This window comes from Azolla caroliniana, unplaced genomic scaffold (genome assembly GCF_043228905.1).
Source record: "Azolla caroliniana isolate FFs.n. ecotype wild unplaced genomic scaffold, voAzoCaro1.0.p SCAF_309, whole genome shotgun sequence".
In the NCBI taxonomy this organism is placed as follows: Eukaryota; Viridiplantae; Streptophyta; class Polypodiopsida; order Salviniales; family Salviniaceae; genus Azolla; species Azolla caroliniana.
In genome coordinates this window covers 18,487-36,333 of record NW_028230744.1, presented here as the reverse complement: position 1 = coordinate 36,333, position 17,847 = coordinate 18,487, and the positions used below count along the sequence as shown (strand labels likewise).

The 17,847-nt window shown below is 41.7% G+C and overlaps 1 non-coding gene and 1 pseudogene across 1 annotated transcript; one reads left to right on the top strand and one right to left on the bottom strand.

The window, feature by feature from the left end:
• The first annotated feature begins 6,864 nt into the window (after positions 1-6,864).
• On the top strand, positions 6,865-11,927 carry LOC147848589 (MA3 DOMAIN-CONTAINING TRANSLATION REGULATORY FACTOR 4 pseudogene; annotated as a pseudogene).
• Positions 8,395-8,475, bottom strand: TRNAS-UGA (transfer RNA serine (anticodon UGA)). Its single transcript has one exon. It is a non-coding gene; the product is annotated as a tRNA-Ser (tRNA).
• Positions 11,928-17,847: the final 5,920 nt, after the last annotated feature.

Here is a 17,847-nt window from a genome sequence, read left to right as displayed (position 1 = left end):
AAGCACCGGATACAAGAATTCGAGAAGATGCTGAAAGAAGAGAACATAATTCGTGACTCATATTATGGAAGAAGCCTCATTTAACGACACCATCGGCGAAATCGAGGACGTCGTGGACTTGAGCTATCTTCACAACCAATGCGTGATTTCGGTTAACTCCGTCAACATGTACGCTATCATCGATGAATACCGTCGTGGCATCTCGATGAAGGAAGCTGACATCAACACGAAATATAAAACGGTGGATAAGAAGATCAAGCCAGTTGCGGTTCCGCTACCGGAAGATAGCTGGCAAAAGATGAAGGAAGTCGCTAACGATCCAAGCTTAAGAGATCCGAAGAAGATAGGTCATGTCTTCACCAAAGAGATGAAGGGGAAGCTACGAGTTGGAAAGGAGAATTTCCTTCTCCCTGAAGAGGACCGAATGTTTCGCGATATGCTTGAGAGACATGGGAAGGCTTTCGCATTCTTCCTACGAGAAATCAGATGCGCCGACCCAAAGGTTATAGAGCCGATGGTGATCTTCACGGTGCCTCATGTGCCTTGGAACTTGAAACCGATACCGGTTCCGAGAGCACACCTTCCGAAGCTGATCGAGCTCTTAAAGGAGAAGGTGAGTATGGGAATTCTAGAACCGTCGAATGCTCCTTATTCCAATAGGTGGTTCACGATGCCCAAGAAGAATGGATCATTGCGATTCATCCAAGATCTTCAACCCGTCAACAAGGTGACAATTCGAAATGCCGGAATCGGTCCGAGCGTGGACGAATTTGCCGAAGCGTTTGCGGGCCAGTCCATCTACTCCATTGGCGATCTCTACTCCGGATATGACCAATTCCAATTGGCGATCGACAGTCGGGACATTATAACTCATCGGTAGATTCCTAAGAACATTGACGACAGATGCTTCGTTGACAAAGGAGGAGGCCCTACGAATCCGAAAGAAAGCTTACCAATACTTCTTGAAGGGAGGATTCCTTTGGCGACATCCAAAAAGAAGGACAGGAATACCACGTCGAGTGGTGGTAAAGAAAGAAGAGCAAGAGACGCTGATGACCAAATTCCACGAGAGTGCTTGGGCAGGTCATAGAGGAACATGGGCGACGTTCGAAAAATTGAAGGAGAAGTACTGGTGGCCAAGCATGTACAAAGATGTACTCCATTTCGTGTCCACATGTGAAACTTGCCAAATATATTCAAATATATGTCATCGTGATGAGTTAAAGCCGACATACCCCCTCACCATTCACTTCAAATGGATGGTGGATCTAGTCTCGATGCCAATGGGAGTGGGACAAATGAAGTACTTGGGAGTGGGACAAATAAGACGACTTCAGCCGTTTGTAAATTTTTACTTGAAGATGTTGTTTGCCGATATGGATGTGTAGGGAAGATAGTGGCCGACCGAGGGGAGTTGGACGCGCACGAAGTGATGGAGCTCTTCGAAAGACTAGGCGTGAAGCTCTCCCTCACGACTGCCTACAATCCGGAAACAAATGGGAAGATCGAGCGAGGGCATGGACCTATCGTTAAAGCCATCGTACGGGCATGCAACGGTCGAGTCGGGAATTGGCCACGACTATTACCCTATGCCTTGTGGGCCGATAGAACGACACATAGCTCGGTGACAGGGTATATGCCGACGGAGCTTATGTATGGACAAAAGCCGATTATGACCATCGAAAGGACGATCGCCTCATGGGTAGCGATACCGTGGGAGAAAGAGATGAGCCGAGAAGAGTTATTAGCGGCGTGGATAAGGCAACTTGAAAGAAGACCTGAAGATTTAGAAAAAGCGCGAAAGATGATGAAGGCAACCCGAGTAAAGAACAAAGTTCGGTTCGACAACACGCATCGACTTCGTCCCAAGAAGATTGAAGAAGGGGATTGGGATTTGGTTTACGATAACACCCTTGACAATCAACACAGTACAACAAGGAAGTTCGCAAGAAGATGGTTCGGGCCGTATGTGGTGCCAAGTTCCAACGATAATGCCACATACCACCTTGCGGAACTAGACGGATCAAGGTTGGCCGTACCCATTGCGGGAAAAAGAGTAAAGATTTTCAAGAAAAGACAAGACAAGGATCCTGACCTCGATTACCTCGACGATGAACATAATAGGCCGGATGAAAATGAAGACATGGAGGAATCTAATTGATCATCGTAGCCGAAATCTCACTTCTCCTCTTCTTGGCACGTACCAGAGGACGTGCGGTTTGGTGGGGGTGGATGTCGTGAAGATTTTCGGCAATAGTGTGAAAATCCCATAAAACGTACGAAATCGAGTATGAATCACATAGTACAATAATTGTGAAGATAACATTTTAAATAGATTTAATATCTAAGTACAAAATGATGGAGGTTTCGAATGCACTTTATTACACGAGAAACGGACAACTAAATGTCAAGATATGAGGGTATAAAGTTTGTAAAAGGAAAGGAGAAAATTGTGAGATATCCCACATAGGCACGACAAATACAACTCTCATCATATATAAGGTGGAGCAAAAGATATTATCTTTGTGTCTATGTGTGGAGCATAGAGAGTTCAAGGTAACTTGAACTAAGAGTGGAGGTGGGCTAGCTACTCGTAAAGGGTTTTGGCCAACCAAAACCGGACCCCGACGGCGGCACCGGTAACCGACGGTATACGACGACACACCGGTATCCGGCGACGGCACTGGTATCCGGCGACGCACCGATAACCGACGGCATCCGGCGACGGTATCCGGCGAACCGGCGACTAGATAAATAAATATATAAATATATATACATATTTACATATACAAGGAGGGCAAGTAAGGATTCAAACCTTGCACCTCCAAGTTAGGAGTGAATTGGCTTACCATTAAGCCATGCTATTTAGTTGAAATTATATTTCTATCATTGTACTTTTACATGTAAATTCTCATACATGAGAACTAAAATGAGTGACATGGTTATCATGCACCACATGTAATACATAAGCGCCAAATGGCAAACATGCAATTTATGCATGTCTTGTACCCTCACATGCATCATATGCATGAGAGCATCTATAAAAGAGGGAAGGGGGAGGAGAAAAAAGATGGGGGGGTTTTTTATTATTATGAAATTAAGAAGAAGAAATTCGTTATCAAATTGATGGTGTAACTTGTTTCTTAAATCTAAAGTTAAAAGTTCAATCAATATCTCTCAATCGTTTAATCTCAACTTCTCTCTTTCCCAATCTATCTTAAGTACTTTCTCGCCAAAGCTTGTCTCGACTTTGAATCCTTCCGGTCTAGAACCCCGACGGTTCCGCCTCACGATCCGCGCGTAGTGACGGATCTTCACGACAACGGTCAAGACCAAAGAGGATTTTCTTCTGACTTTCATGTGCCTCTCCTGGTTGAAGTTCCATATATGAACGCCGAGATAAAGCATTTGCTTTTCCTTGTTGGGTCCCCGAGCGATATTCCCCATTTTTTGCAAACGTAGGGTACCATCCTCGTTCGACTATCCTTGAACATCCCGAATCTCGATGAACCCGATTGTGGAAGATCGGCTCAGCCGACTACAAGAAGTGATTCATGTGATGCTTAAAACACTCAAAAGAAGGTTGCCGACCGTCATCGACGTGATTCATCGACTACGTTTGAAGTGGGAGATCGAGTATGGGTTTTACAAGGTCACATTAAAACAACCTGACCTTGCTACAAATTGGATTATCAACATTTTGGCCTATATGTGATATCTGGTAAGATTACTAATATGGCATTTTGCCTTGATCTCCCCCCTCATATGGATCTTCACCCGGTCTTCCATGTTTCACTTTTGGAGCCCTACAAAACCAACTCTATTCCAGGTCGTCTTACATCTCCCCCACCTCCAATCGATGTTTCGAATGGCTTCCAAGATAGTTCGCAACAAATTGTATTATTTGGTTGACTAGTTAGGTTATACACCTAATGATCGAACATGGGAACCTTTCCAGAATCTTGCTAATGATTCCGAAATGGTTGCTGTGTTTCACAACAAATATCCCCATAAGCAAAGTCTAGAAATCTTGTCTTCTGACTAGTGGAACTCGTTGTCGAAAAGGGAGGATAATGTCATGAAGACATACATTTTGGCCTTACAAGGATTCAAGCCCAAGACGTCTTGGTCTATATGTTAGACCTTTAAACATTATATTATCATATATGATATATATTTATAATAAATATGTTATTAGTTATTTGAAGATATATAGAGTATTCTAGAATATTCTAGAACATTCTAGGATATTCCATGATTATATTAAATATCATAAATATCTAGAATATTTGAGAACATTTTAGAATACTCCATAAGCACCTATAAATAGGTGTCTATTCATTCATCACAACTCATTCGGTTCAACACCAATCTTTAGCCCTTTGCCTACTCTTTGTAACCTTGTTTCCTGAAAAGCATAGCGTGCGGAAGCAATAGAAAACTGAACACAGAAAATACGCAGGTTTAATGGAGAGCTTGAATTTACACAATATGCGGGAGTGACAGAGAGAGAGAACACAAAGAAACTCAATTTAAAATAATACTCAATCTGTACATAGACTGTGCTCAGTTATCACCTTTTATACAAGCCCTGACAATCGGGCTGACACAAGTACTGACAGTACTTTACCGCTCATAAATGAGCCTACTACACTAATTCTCAAAATTATCCCTTACGAGGAATATCTTCCCAACGGCCAAGTCAAACGCGTTAACCACTCAGCCAAGTTGTCCTATTTTGCTCTCTATCATAGTTACATATTTTGGTGCTTCGCCCAAACTGGTGGCTGTACGACGGGTGCCTTTGTTAGCATTACCTTTAGCGCATCATATGCCTTCTCTTCCGTAGCTGTCCATTGGAAGGGAGTCCAATGAATTGTGGCATGTAACGGCGTGGCGAAGTCCGCCAAATAGCGTATCATCCAACTGTGCCATCGTATTTGTCCTAAAAACCGGCTGAGTGATTTCACGTTTGTTGGCCTTTTCGCGTGAGTAATCACGGAGATATTATTTGGAGTGACCGCTATCCCTTCCTTGTTGGTAACACCGAAGGCACATTTGGCGAGAATCAGGCTTAAGCGTGCGGTTCGGAAACGCTCCAGGCACAATTGTAGATGCGTAAAATGGTCGGTTGTTGTCCCATATACCGCAAAATCGTCTAAAAAAACTTGCACGAATACTGGAATATATTGCCCAAAATTCTCTATGATTGTCCGTTGAAATGTCGCCGGCACCGTCTTTAGCCCGAACATCATGACGACTACAACATAGACTCCCTAATCCGTGACAAACGCCTTCTTCTCTTGGTCGTCGGGGTGCATGCGTACTTGGTTGTACCCACTGAAGCCATCTAAAAAACAATACATGTCATGCCCCGCGTACAGTACGCTATCGGTGAAAGCTAAAGGGAATGCGTCTGTAATGGTTACGGCGTTTAATTTCCGGTAGTCCACGCATACCCGTATTTTCCCATTTTTCTTTGGTACGACTACTGTCGGGCTTAACCATGTGTCTTGTTTAACTGGTCGTATGAATCCAGCCTTGAGGAGTTTGTCAATTTCTTCTTTTACGCGGGCCGCGTAGTTTGGGTTCATGCGGTATCGACGTTGGTGGACCGGTTTCGCGTCGGTTGCTAAATTGATCTTCTGCTCATAGAACTTCCGATCTAACCCCTTCATGTCCTTCTGAACCAGGCGAACACATCTTTATACTTCCTGAGTAGTGCCATCATCGCGTCTCTCTGATCCGGCATTAATTCTTTTGTGATGGAGAGGAAATGGGGTTCTGACGCCGTACCCACGTTTACTTCTTCCAAGGCGGAGACGGTGACTCGTCGTGAAATTTCCATTTACCTTTCAAACGCTGCCCGTGCTCTGCTTAGTCCACCCCAGCCAACATATTTATATCCTGTACGTACAATGGTGTTATGCCCTTGGGTTGTGTCTCCATTTCCTCTATTCGTATACGGACCTTGGTGCGTCCGCGTCGAAAGCTGATACACTTGTGTTGCTAGCTCTGCTTGATTTTCGTAGAATAAAGCTACAGTCTGCCCAACAACATCACATACGCCCCTGGGGCGTCAAGGGCGAGGACTACTACCAAGATGTCGAAGTGATCTCCTCCCATGATAATGCCTACCTTGCGTATCAACCCCAATGGTCGTACTGACAAGTATCCGCCATGCAAAGCCAAAACTGGCAAGCTTCCCATTCTGAAATTCCCAATTGTTCGCATGTCTTCACGCTAATTACATTAATGCCCGAGCCGCCATCGATTACGCATCCTAGCATTTCCTGATTGTGTAGTATCAACTTAATAGCCGGGTTGTGTTGATCCAGCAATGTCGGTCCATCGCTAAAGTCCGTAAAATTCGCGGCAACGACCCAGGTCTGCTCGTCATCTGCTCTTCCACGGCCTGGCGGAATTGTGGGACTAGTTGCAGCAACTTGTCAATGGTTAACGTTATCTCGGAGCTTGTTAGTGCTTGCCATATGGGGTCTGGAGATGGTCCCTCTTCCTTCAATAGCTCCATCGTGTTTGCAGACTCCTTCCGCATGCGGTCCGTATTTGCCGCGTTTTCTTTTTCAACCCATTCTTGGGTTGTCCGCCGTATCTCATCTTGCGCGGCCCAATCAAAATTTTTTGTTTGCTGACGTGTTGTGACTTGTTGTACTTATGCCGTAATCGTATTGACGGCGGGCCCCTTGCCCTTACGTACTGGGCATTGTGTGGCATAATGTCCAGGCTATTGACGAACAAAACAATGGATCATAGATTCGCCCTTCTCGGCCCCTAGTGGTGTGTGCCGATCCCCAGGTGTGACTTACTCCTCCCGGTCCTTATTCGTGCGTCGAAGTGTACGCTATGGTTGATGTTGGTGTCGGCGTGGTTCCTGGTGCCAGACGGTAATTCTCATAGCGTTGGCCCTCTTTAGTATTTCTAGGGTTGCCACGGTAGTCTTCATCCTCCGGCTCGTCTTCCTCGGAATCGTTGTGATTTCGGTGATTCCAGTAGTGTCGGTCATCGCGTGGGTTTCGATCCATATACCATGCCATCGCGTACTGTGGGCGTGGCTCTGTTCTACATATTGTACTCGCACTGCTCCACTGTGTGAGCTTTCGAGTGACAGATTGGACAGTGGATTCGCATGTTGCATTCAACGGCGGAATGCCCTTAATTCTAGCAAATCGTGCACTGGATCGCTTGGCGAAAATGTCGTTCCTCGTCTTGAGCTAATGCTTGTCGCAATGAGGACATGGAAAACCTTTCCTCTTCTTCGTCGAGCTCGAGCTGTAGCGCTCTTTCTATGACCATATTGGTTGTTTCCCCTTTCACACTATTGTTGTTGAGTGTTGTCCGTATGGGTCGGCGTAATGCTGCCAAAAATGTCTCCCTCGCCTCGTCCTCCCTTGGGCCCCGTTCTAATTTCCGCCGTAGATTTTGGAAGCGTAAACTGAAATCCGCTACCATCTCGATTGGCAACTATTTAATTGTGTAAAACTGCCCGAGGATTTCGCGTTGCGTCACACTCCAATGAAAAAACCGTAGAAAGGCTGACTACAACTCGTCGAAGGTCGTGATTGCTGGCAAATCCATCTGTGAATGCCAAAACGCCGCTCTCCCATCAAAGGTTAATCCGAACTCCGTCATTTTGGACTAGTGCGCCACTGCTTCGGAAAGGCTCTCCGCCATGTGGTTTGCATTCTAGACATTGAGGAACAGTCAGATGTGGGTTGCGGCGTCGGTTTCGCCGTTGAAGCAGGGATAAGCAAAGGCCATGTTGGGTGCTACGGTGGGCAGGGAAAGGACACAATGCTTTTGTGGTGAGCGTGCTTCATGCGTATCGCCGAGGTATTTGAAGAGCGAGAAATCATCTTTGTGGTCCCACATTTGATTTCAAGTCAAACACCTAATCCACTTGGCCTAATTGGCATATTTTGTTGGCTTCTATGAGATAGTACAAGTATTAATATTTTGGTCAACCCGTCTAATGATTTTCCTAGTTGGCATTATGTTAATGCAAAAATATTCGGTTATCTGGAGTCGAGCTAATATTGACACATTTGACTTAAGCGGTCAAATATTCATGATAGATTTCGCCTCTCTGAATTGTGATATGTATTGGTTCGCCACACAATGACTTGATGTAAATCAACGACGGCAACATCAAAGATTCTAAAAGAAATTCTAAAAATAGAGGATTCCAAGCTCCAAGAAGCAAACATTTGATTTTGAGTCAACCACCATAAGCAGTCGGGAAAATGGTTTCTAGTTTTGATGAATCGATTTGAGTATTGTCCGCACTAAAATGTTGGAGATATTATTTATCTAAGTTTGATAATAAGAAAACCAAAAACGCATGAAGGAGTAGTTATTCTTAAGGGAAAAGAATGTCGACAATTGTAGGATTCGAACCTACGAGGGCGAACCAATTTGATTTCAAGTCAAACGCCGTAACCACTCGGCCAAGTTGTCCTATTTTGCAATTAATGATAGTTACATATTTTAGTATTATTTATAAGTAAATGTTGCAAATATTATCTATCTAAGCATGCTAATAAAGCAGAAAACAGGACAATTATAAGTCTTTATTTTTTGGGTAGCGATACGATATAGCCCGTTTCTCCAATCCCTTGGGAACCTAATATTAACCCATGGGACATTAAAAGTCATGTTTCCTCTATGTGGGATTCGTTACTAAGATGGGATATTTACTGTTTAAGGAACAGAAGCTCAACGTTAGTGAACAATTTCAACACCTAAGCGGAAGAATGTCGAGAACTGCAAGATTGGAACCTGCAAGGGCGAACCCATTTGCTTTCAAGTCAAACACCTTAACCAATCGGCCAAATTGCCGTATTTAGTTGGCATCTCTTATCTATGCTTGAAAATAAGCGAAAGAAAAACGCTAGAGAGAGTAGTTATTCTTAACGTAATGCTACTATTTATGTGCTCACTACTAGCTTATTGCAATTACGTTTCATTAGGTTAGGCTGTTTTTAAGATAGATAGGGAAACCGATGTTCACAAATGTGTTTTATAAAATTTAGTTTACTCTATATGTTGACCACTTCTTCCTAAGATGGGATATTTATTTTATAGCTTATGTCAAGCTCAAACCTACGAGTGGGAACCCATTTCATATCTACTCAAATGCCTTCACAACTCGGCCTAATTATCCTATGTAGCCATCTACGATAATATATTTTAGTATTGGTTGTGATTAAATGTTGAAAATATTTTCTATGTAACCATGCTAATAAGGTAGGAAATTGGAAAATAATGAGTCTTTATTCTTTGGGTAGCGATACGATTTAAGTGTTCACAAGTATTTTAGTGCACATACATTTGATTCCTATTGGGATATTTAATGTTTAAAGCACAGAAGCGCAATGTTTGTAAATAGTTTCCAAAACATAGTTAAAGAATCTCAACAACTTCAGGATTCTAACCTACGAGGGCGAACCCATTTGATTTCAAATCAAACGCCTTAACCACTCAGCCAATTTGCCATATTTGGTTCGCTTCTACCATGAAATAGTACAACTATTAATATTTTGGGCAATCCGTGTAATGATTATCTTAGTTGGCGTTATGCTAAGGCAAAAATATTCGGTTATATTAGGAAATTTTCAAAATATGGAGTCGGGCTAATATTGACACATTTGGCTTAAGCGGTCAAATATTCATGATAGATGTCACCTCACTAAATTTTGATAATGTATTGGTTTGCCACACAATGGCTCGATATAAATCAACGACGGCAACATCAAATATTCTAAAAGAAAGTCTACAAATGTAGGATTCCAAGCTATGGGAAGCAAACATTTGATTTTGAGTCAACCACCATAAGTAGTCAAGAAAATTGTTTCTAGTTTTTATGAATCGATTTGAGTATTGTGCACACTAAAATGTTGGAGATATTATCTATCTAAGCTTGATAATAAGCAAACCAAAAACGCATAAAGGAGTAGTTATTCTTAAGTGAAAAGAATGTCGACAATTGGAGGACTATCGTGACTCGTGAGTAGGAGAGAGAGAGAGAGAGAGAGAGAGAGAGATAGATTATATTATCGTCTTCGGAGGTCAAATATGACCTATGAGACCAAAAATATTACATTTCACGTGATATGTGTGAAAGTGAGTAGTGACTCTCGATGTTCAAGAACTTTACCAATGAATGTTGCAATCGAGAGTGCACATTGTGGTTGTGAGAGGAATTCATGCAAAGATTGGGCTCGATCGAAGAGATGTGTAAAGCATGGTCGAATATGATCAAAGCCAGAGCATTGTATCAAAGTGTGATACTCAGACTCGCAAACTTGTTTAGGGCAAAGTGCGCATAGCCGAACACTCTCATCACTTGTATCCCAGCGCCCTATTTCACATTGCAATGCATGTGAGCTAAGTCACATGGAAGCAAGAGAGAGAGAGAGTGATAAGAGTTGAAATGGAAATGAGATTATATTATGATGAAACAAGCTTACAAAGAGTGGGCTAAGGGCTAATCCGTAATAAGGTCCAATGAAATAGATTTCCACGGACTCTCAGGAATAGGCATTCGCTGTAATAAGCCATATGGATGATGTCAAGTTTTTTGGGATAGGCAACATGTATCACAAATACGAACATAATCCGTACAAAAATGGTGAAGTCGTGGCCACCAATATCTTCGAGAAATTAACATCAAAGTCTTGTGGATACCGAAATGTCTAGCCATTGGTGCGTCATGACATTGTTGCAAGTCTTGGAGTCGAGAAGGACCATCAGGCACATATAAGAGATTTTGTTGAAAAAGTAATCCATCATGCCACTTGAACTGGTTCTAGTCTTGACGACGATTTATGAGATTGTGAACAAGAAGCACGATCTAGAATAATATGGTTCAGAATGTCTTGGGCGAATTCATCAGTCGCAATATGCTCCCGAATGGAGTTAAGAAGACTTGAATCCCTGGGTGTGTCTATAACATGAAATGTCATTAGTCGTAGATGGTCAAGACCCAAGAGGATTTGCTTCTGACTTTCAAATGTGGCCTCTCCTGGTTGAAGTTCCATATATGAATGTCGAGATAAGGATCTGCTTTTACTTGTTGCGTCCCAGGGCGATATTCCCCATTTTTTGAAAACATTCTCCACCATCCTTGTTCGACTATGCTTGAACATCCCGAACTCCCGACGAATTCGACTGTTGAAGATCGGCTCATCATAATAAATGTTGAATTATCAGGAACCATATAAACTAGTGGCTACTCCAACTGCTCAGTCTATTCGGGAATACCAGATGACTTGGTGATTGACATACTAGATGCACTCGATATACTTGCTCTATTTGTGGCTAGAGCTATTGTTGATGATATTCTTCCTCCATCATTTATTCATAAAGTAACCCAAACTTTGCCCGAAGGATCGAAAGGTCATAATGTCATACATAAAGCTGAGAAAAGCTACTTGTCACCACCTTTGCATGCTAGTGAACGAATCTTGCGGTGCTGGGGAGGTGGCTCTGGCTGGGCTGTAGAGGATGCAAAAGACAAAATCGTGAAGCTCTTGGAAGAGTATGAAGCTGGTGGAGATGTGTTGGAGGCTTGCCAATGTATTCGGGACCTTGATATGCCATTCTTCCACCATGAAGTTGTGAAGAAAGCTCTTGTTATGGCCATGGAGAAACAGAATGAGAATTTGTTGAACTTGCTGCAAGAATGTTCTCGTGAAGGCCTTATCACTTCAAATGAGATGTTGAAAGGTTTCACCAGAGTTTTAGATAGCTTAGAGGATCTTGCCTTGGACATACATGATGCAAAGCAGAAGCTTTTACGGTACGTGGATAAGGCGAAGGCTCAAGGATGGCTCTCTGCAGGGTTTGCCGTTAAACCAAAGTCTACATCGCCATTGGATATTAATGGTGATGTAAGTGGTAGTGCATAGGTAAATGGAAATGCTAATGTACAGAGGCATAATAGATGGATGGATTGCACACAATTTAAATTTTCTACAATTAGATGCTGACTCGTAGGAGAAGAAATTCTGGTTTTAGTTCTGGAATGCAAGCCAGATCTTTTAACCGCGTGACACTTTTAGTGATGATACTTTTTGAACGCCTGTTTAAGTTGGCTCTAATTACTTCATGCTCCTTGTGTTGTTTTTTGCTTTGGGTTTGTCGAGTTATTCTTGTTCTTGATTTTGTTTGCTTGGTCTATTTTAAGATATTTGTATATGTTGGCTTGTAATTACGTTTTTATGGTATATCATCATCTTTTCATGTTAGATGATTTTTACTGAAGTATATCATCTATGACACGTTTTCAACATATGGTAGATATCCTACCGTATATTCTTTATAAGCTAGATTTCCACTGATAATTGAGCTTTTTCTTAGATTTAAAATGCACGTAACCATACTCTTGAATGGATTAATTCTTACCTGAGAACCATTGACTAAAGAAGGTATTTGGTATATATTGGTGTATGAATTCATAATTCATGTTTTACATCTACCTTAATAGGAGTTAAAAAGGTTAGAAGTCCCATGGTATTGTTAGTGCTAGATAGTTACTCAAATGCATAGTTTACTTAGAAGCAAAAGGTAGTCTTGCAACAGTCACTTCTCACATGTGTAAAGTAGTTGAATGTAAAGTATATTATTTAGAAGCAAAAGGTGGGCTTGCAACAATCACTTCCTGCATATGTTATGGGGTTATTTCAGCATCATGCTTTGCCCAACCACTGTTCTTCGTCTTCTTCTTCTTGATAGTGCTTATTGTGAAATCCTCTAGTGTCTAATTAGTGCCCCCAAAAAAACTCCTTGAAAACAAGTGACATTTGTTTATGCATTTTAAAAGACACATATGTGACTCTTGAGTCATCAAGCTATTGAGTAAGGAACATGATGAACTCAACAAAATGAACATCTTCTCAAACAATGGAGAACTAGGATCATATCTCAAGCCATATGCCCACCTTTCAATACATATAATCTTATCATGATAAAAAATCCACAACTTGGAGTATGTTGAAGGTCTTAGTATAATCATCTAAGATTAATCCAATTAGTTCCAACAAGTATGTAATATCTCTCTTTGGTCAAGTTTTGTTTTCAACACAAAGACCCCGGACAAACTACAAATGAGATGAGTAATTGTAACCCTTAAAAAACCTACAACATAACACCCGTACAAGCTTGTGAGGACAAAACAATCATTGGTTCTCTTCTTCACATATAAAACAATCACGTATTAAGAAAAACGTGATGTTGGTTTATCTATTGCTGTGCTCACGAGCTTTTATCTGTTTGTAAGAATTATTGTATGTTTAGATCTCTTATAGATAGGGTTTTGTATATTGCGTGGTTGGCAAAGGCTGAGCTTCATGGTTGCGCAAGCGGAGTGGGCGGACACGAGTTCAGGCATTGGCACGACACATGTTTCATGATCAGGATGTCCACACCATAAATTGGCTACATGGACAGACCAACAAACCAAAAGGAAGGAAGGAAGAACGAGCTACACGAAAGTCCTACACGAAGGGCACTTGCCCTAAGTCAAACAGTACATAAACTAACTTTGTAACCTAGTTTTGAGTGTTGTTCAAATATAGTTCATCTTGTGCCTAATCGTCTCTCTCTCTCTCTTGCGTTCTTCTTGTGTCTTGTTTCTCTGTTTCTGTTGATGATGGTATCAATCTACCTTGTTTGCATCCACTTATGATCCTCACCTTTGGAGAGTGTTGATTTGTTCTGCACAATACGACCATGTTCTCAACATTTGGTATTAGAGCCAGGTTCTTTCGATTCTGCGTCTGCCGTCTATCTAGTTTCTATCAACAACTCTTCTTTTGTACATCGTGAATATCTCGGTTGGCAACTCTCTACAAGATCGTTTCCGCGAAGAGAAACACCGGCAAAATCTGCACTTCGCTATTCTAAATCACCATTGAAGTGAGCCAATCGGCTACACTTCACTCCTTTGATTGTAGCCGCATAGAGTGAGATTTTGCTTCACATGCTCTGCCTCAGCTGAACTACATTGGATTAGACAACAATCGAATAGTCCTTGGATTAGACAACAATCGAATAGGTCACCTGACGCTAGTCACTCGCTTGTCATAATCACTCATAGTTGTCTGGGCTATAGGAATAACCCCCTTCTGTGCTTCATTCAGAAAGATTAGCTGAATCTATTCTTCTCATTGTTGTAGTCACCTGAAGTAGGATCGGCCTGGATAATCGGCACATACTCTATGTTCAGAACTCAAAAAAAAAAATCGACATACTCGGGTCCAACTCGACTAGGCTAGTCAGCCGTGGTCACTTCGGATCGAGTCTCCTAAATTTCGAATAAGATCCGGCTTGTGTTCAAACTCGACTAGAACGAATTCGGGTGAGCCAGTCTGCCGCACCCAAGGACTATTCGTAGCCAAGCCAAACAAAGCCCCCTTCAAAATCGACACAGATGGCATCAACATCCGGCTCGTCAGAGATGAGTCTAAGGAAGTTTGATACATCGAACTTCAAATATGGAAGGAGTAGATTCAAGACTATTTAATAATAGTCAAGGGGCAAATCGACCCCATCGAAAACGAAAATGCTGTAGAAGGATACAAGCCGCTTGAATGGGACAAGTTCAACAGAATTGTCACAACCACTATTCGGATGCATCTATCGAAGTCCGTGTACATTAGAATGCAATCATGTTTGACTGCCTTCCAACTATGGAAGACACTTTCGGACAATTACGAAAAGAAGGTCGCCGCCACGAAGATATATTTGATACGACGCCTCTATAACCTTCGGATGAAAGAATCTGATTCGCTCCAACGCACCTCAACGAGTACGAAAGTATAAGCTCCCAAATTTCGGCTCAAGGAATGACTATCGAGGATGAACTAAGAGCATTGCTGCTTATCAGTAGTCTCCCCCCTTCGTGGGAAACTTTCATCACAACCATGTGCAACGCATCGACTGCGGTCGTTAAATACTCCTCAGGCACGGGCACAATTTTGACTAAAGCAGCTTGGAGGAAATCATTTGCAAAAGATTCGGCCAATAACGCGTATGTATTACAAGGTTCGACTAACCGAGGAAGAAGTTCTTCATAGCAGCCAAACAACAAGCGAAATTGGAGCAAATCTCGAGATAATTTGTCATGAAGCCATACATTTTGGCCTTAAAGGGATTCAAGCCCAAGATGTCTTGGTCTATACATTAGACCTTTAACCATTATGATAACATATATGATGTATAGTCATAAAATATTATTATATTATTAGTTATTACAAGATATTTAGAGTATTCTACAACATTCTATGATATTCCATGATTATATTAAATATCATAAAAATCTACAATATTCTAGAAAATTCTAGCATACTACATAAGGACCTATAAATAGGTGTCTATTCATTCATCACACCTCATTCGGTTCAAACTATCGTAACTCGTGAGTAAGAGAGAGAGAGAGAGAGAGAGAGAGAGAGAGAGAGAGAGAGAGATAAGAGTTGAAATGGAAACGAGGTTATATGATGAGGAAACAAGGTTACAAAGAGTAGGCTAAGAGCTAATCCGTAATAAGGACCAATGAAATAGATTTCCATGGACTCTCAGGAATAGGCACTAGCTCTAATGACCCATATGGATGATGTCGAGTTTTTTTGGATCGGCAACATGTATCACAATTACGAACATAATCCACAACAAAATGGTGAAGTCGTGGCCACCGATATCTTCGAGAAATTAACGTCAAAGTCTTGTGGATGCCGAAATATCCAGCCATTGGTGCGTCATGACATTGTTGCAAGACTTGGAGTCGAGAAGGACCATCAGGCACATATAAGAGATTTTGTCGAAAAAGTAATCCATCATACCAATTGAACTGGTTGTAGTCTTGACGAGGATTTTGAGATTGTGAACAAGAAGCACGATCTAGGATAATATGGTTCAGAATGTCTTGGGCGAATTCATCAATCGCAATATGCTCTCGAATGGAGTCCAGAAGACTTGAATCCTCGGGTGTGTCTATAACATGAAATGCCATTAGTCGTAGATGGTCAAGACCCAAGAGGATTTGCTTTTGACTTTCAAATGTGCCTCTCCTGGTTGAAGTTCTACATATCAACGTCGACATAAAGCATCTGCTTTTACTTGTTGCGTCCCAGGGTGATATTCCCCATTTTTTGCAAACATTCGGTACCATCCTCATTCGACTATGCTTGAACATCCCGAACTCCCGACGAACTTGACTGTTGATGATCGTCTCAGCCGACTCCAAGAAGTTCAAGATATCCTTTTACACCATTTATGTGATGCTTAAAACACTCAAAAGAAGGTTGTCAACCATCATCGACGTGATTCATTGACTACGTTTCAAGTGGGAGATCGAGTATGGGTTTTACAAGGTCACATTAAAACAACCCGACCTTCAAGCTGCAAATTGGATTATCAACGTTTTGGCCCATATGTGATATCTGGTAAGATTAATGATGTGGCATTTTGCCTTGATCTTCCCCCTCATATGCATCTTCACCCGGTCTTCCATGTTTCACTTTTGGAGACGTACAAGACCAACTCTATTGCAGGTCGGCTTACATCTTCCTCAACTCCAATCAAAGTTTCGAATGGCTTCGAATGTGAAGTTTCTACCATTCTCGATTCCAAGATCGTTTGCAACAAACTGTATTATTTGGTTGATTGGTTAGGTTATACACCTAATGATCGAACATGGGAACCTCTCGAGAATCTTGCTAATGCTTTCGAAATGGTTGCTATGTTTCACAACAAATATCCCCATAAACAAAGTCTGAAATCTTGTCTTCTGACCCATGGAACTCATTGTCCAAAAGGGAGCATAATGTCATGAAGACATACATTTTGGCCTTACAAGGACTCGAGCCCAAGATACCTTTAACCATTATAATAACATATATCATATATATTTACAATAAATATATTATTAGTTATTACAAGATATTTAGAGTATTCTAGAATATTCTAGAACTTTCTAGGATATTCCATGATTGTATTAAATATCATAAATATCTAGAATATTCTAGAACATTCTAGAATACTCCATAAGGACCTATAAATAGGTGTCTATTCATTTATCATAACTCATTCGGTTCAACACCAGTATTTAGCCCTTAGCCTACTCTTTGTAACCTTGTTTCTTCATAAAATAATCTCATTTCCATTCCAAGTCTTATCTCTCTCTCTCTCTCTCTCTTTTATGGCGTGCTCGAGGGTCGTGATGTGGCGTGCTCGAGGGTGGTTAAAACCGGCGGAAGGGGGGGTCAAAAAGTTGCATGTGCAATGTGTGTGCACACAAATGCGATTAACTGTGTATATGCAAAGTAAAAAGGAAAAGAAAGGGTGAAAAGGAGGTATAGAAGCTCGTGCAAAAAGTAAGAGAGAGGAGAGATAAAAGGTAGAGGGGAGAGAGGCTATAAATTTATAGAGATAGAATTATATATTATATAAAAGAGAGTTAGTGGGCTAGTGGATAGTCACATTGACTATAAGCTAGAGGTGCACGGTTTGAATTTGGACTTATAGTGTAGCATGATTTAAGGAATTTTATTCCTTTTTTATTGAAGACAAATTTGGCGACCCCCCCTTCTTTTTTTCCTATAAAAAGAGGTCGAGGGGGGCTCATTCGGGAGGACGTTTTGGGAGGAGGAGACTATCGCCAATTTTCCTTCGAAGCTCTTCATCTCCTTATTTACCACTTCTCTTCATCTCATACCCCTTCATCTCCCCATCGCCACGTGCTCGTCCTCTTCGTGTCGGCACTTGAAGTGCTCGTGAGCCCAAGATTCGTTGGTTTGACGTTGCTCCGCCCCATTCGTCGTTGCGAAC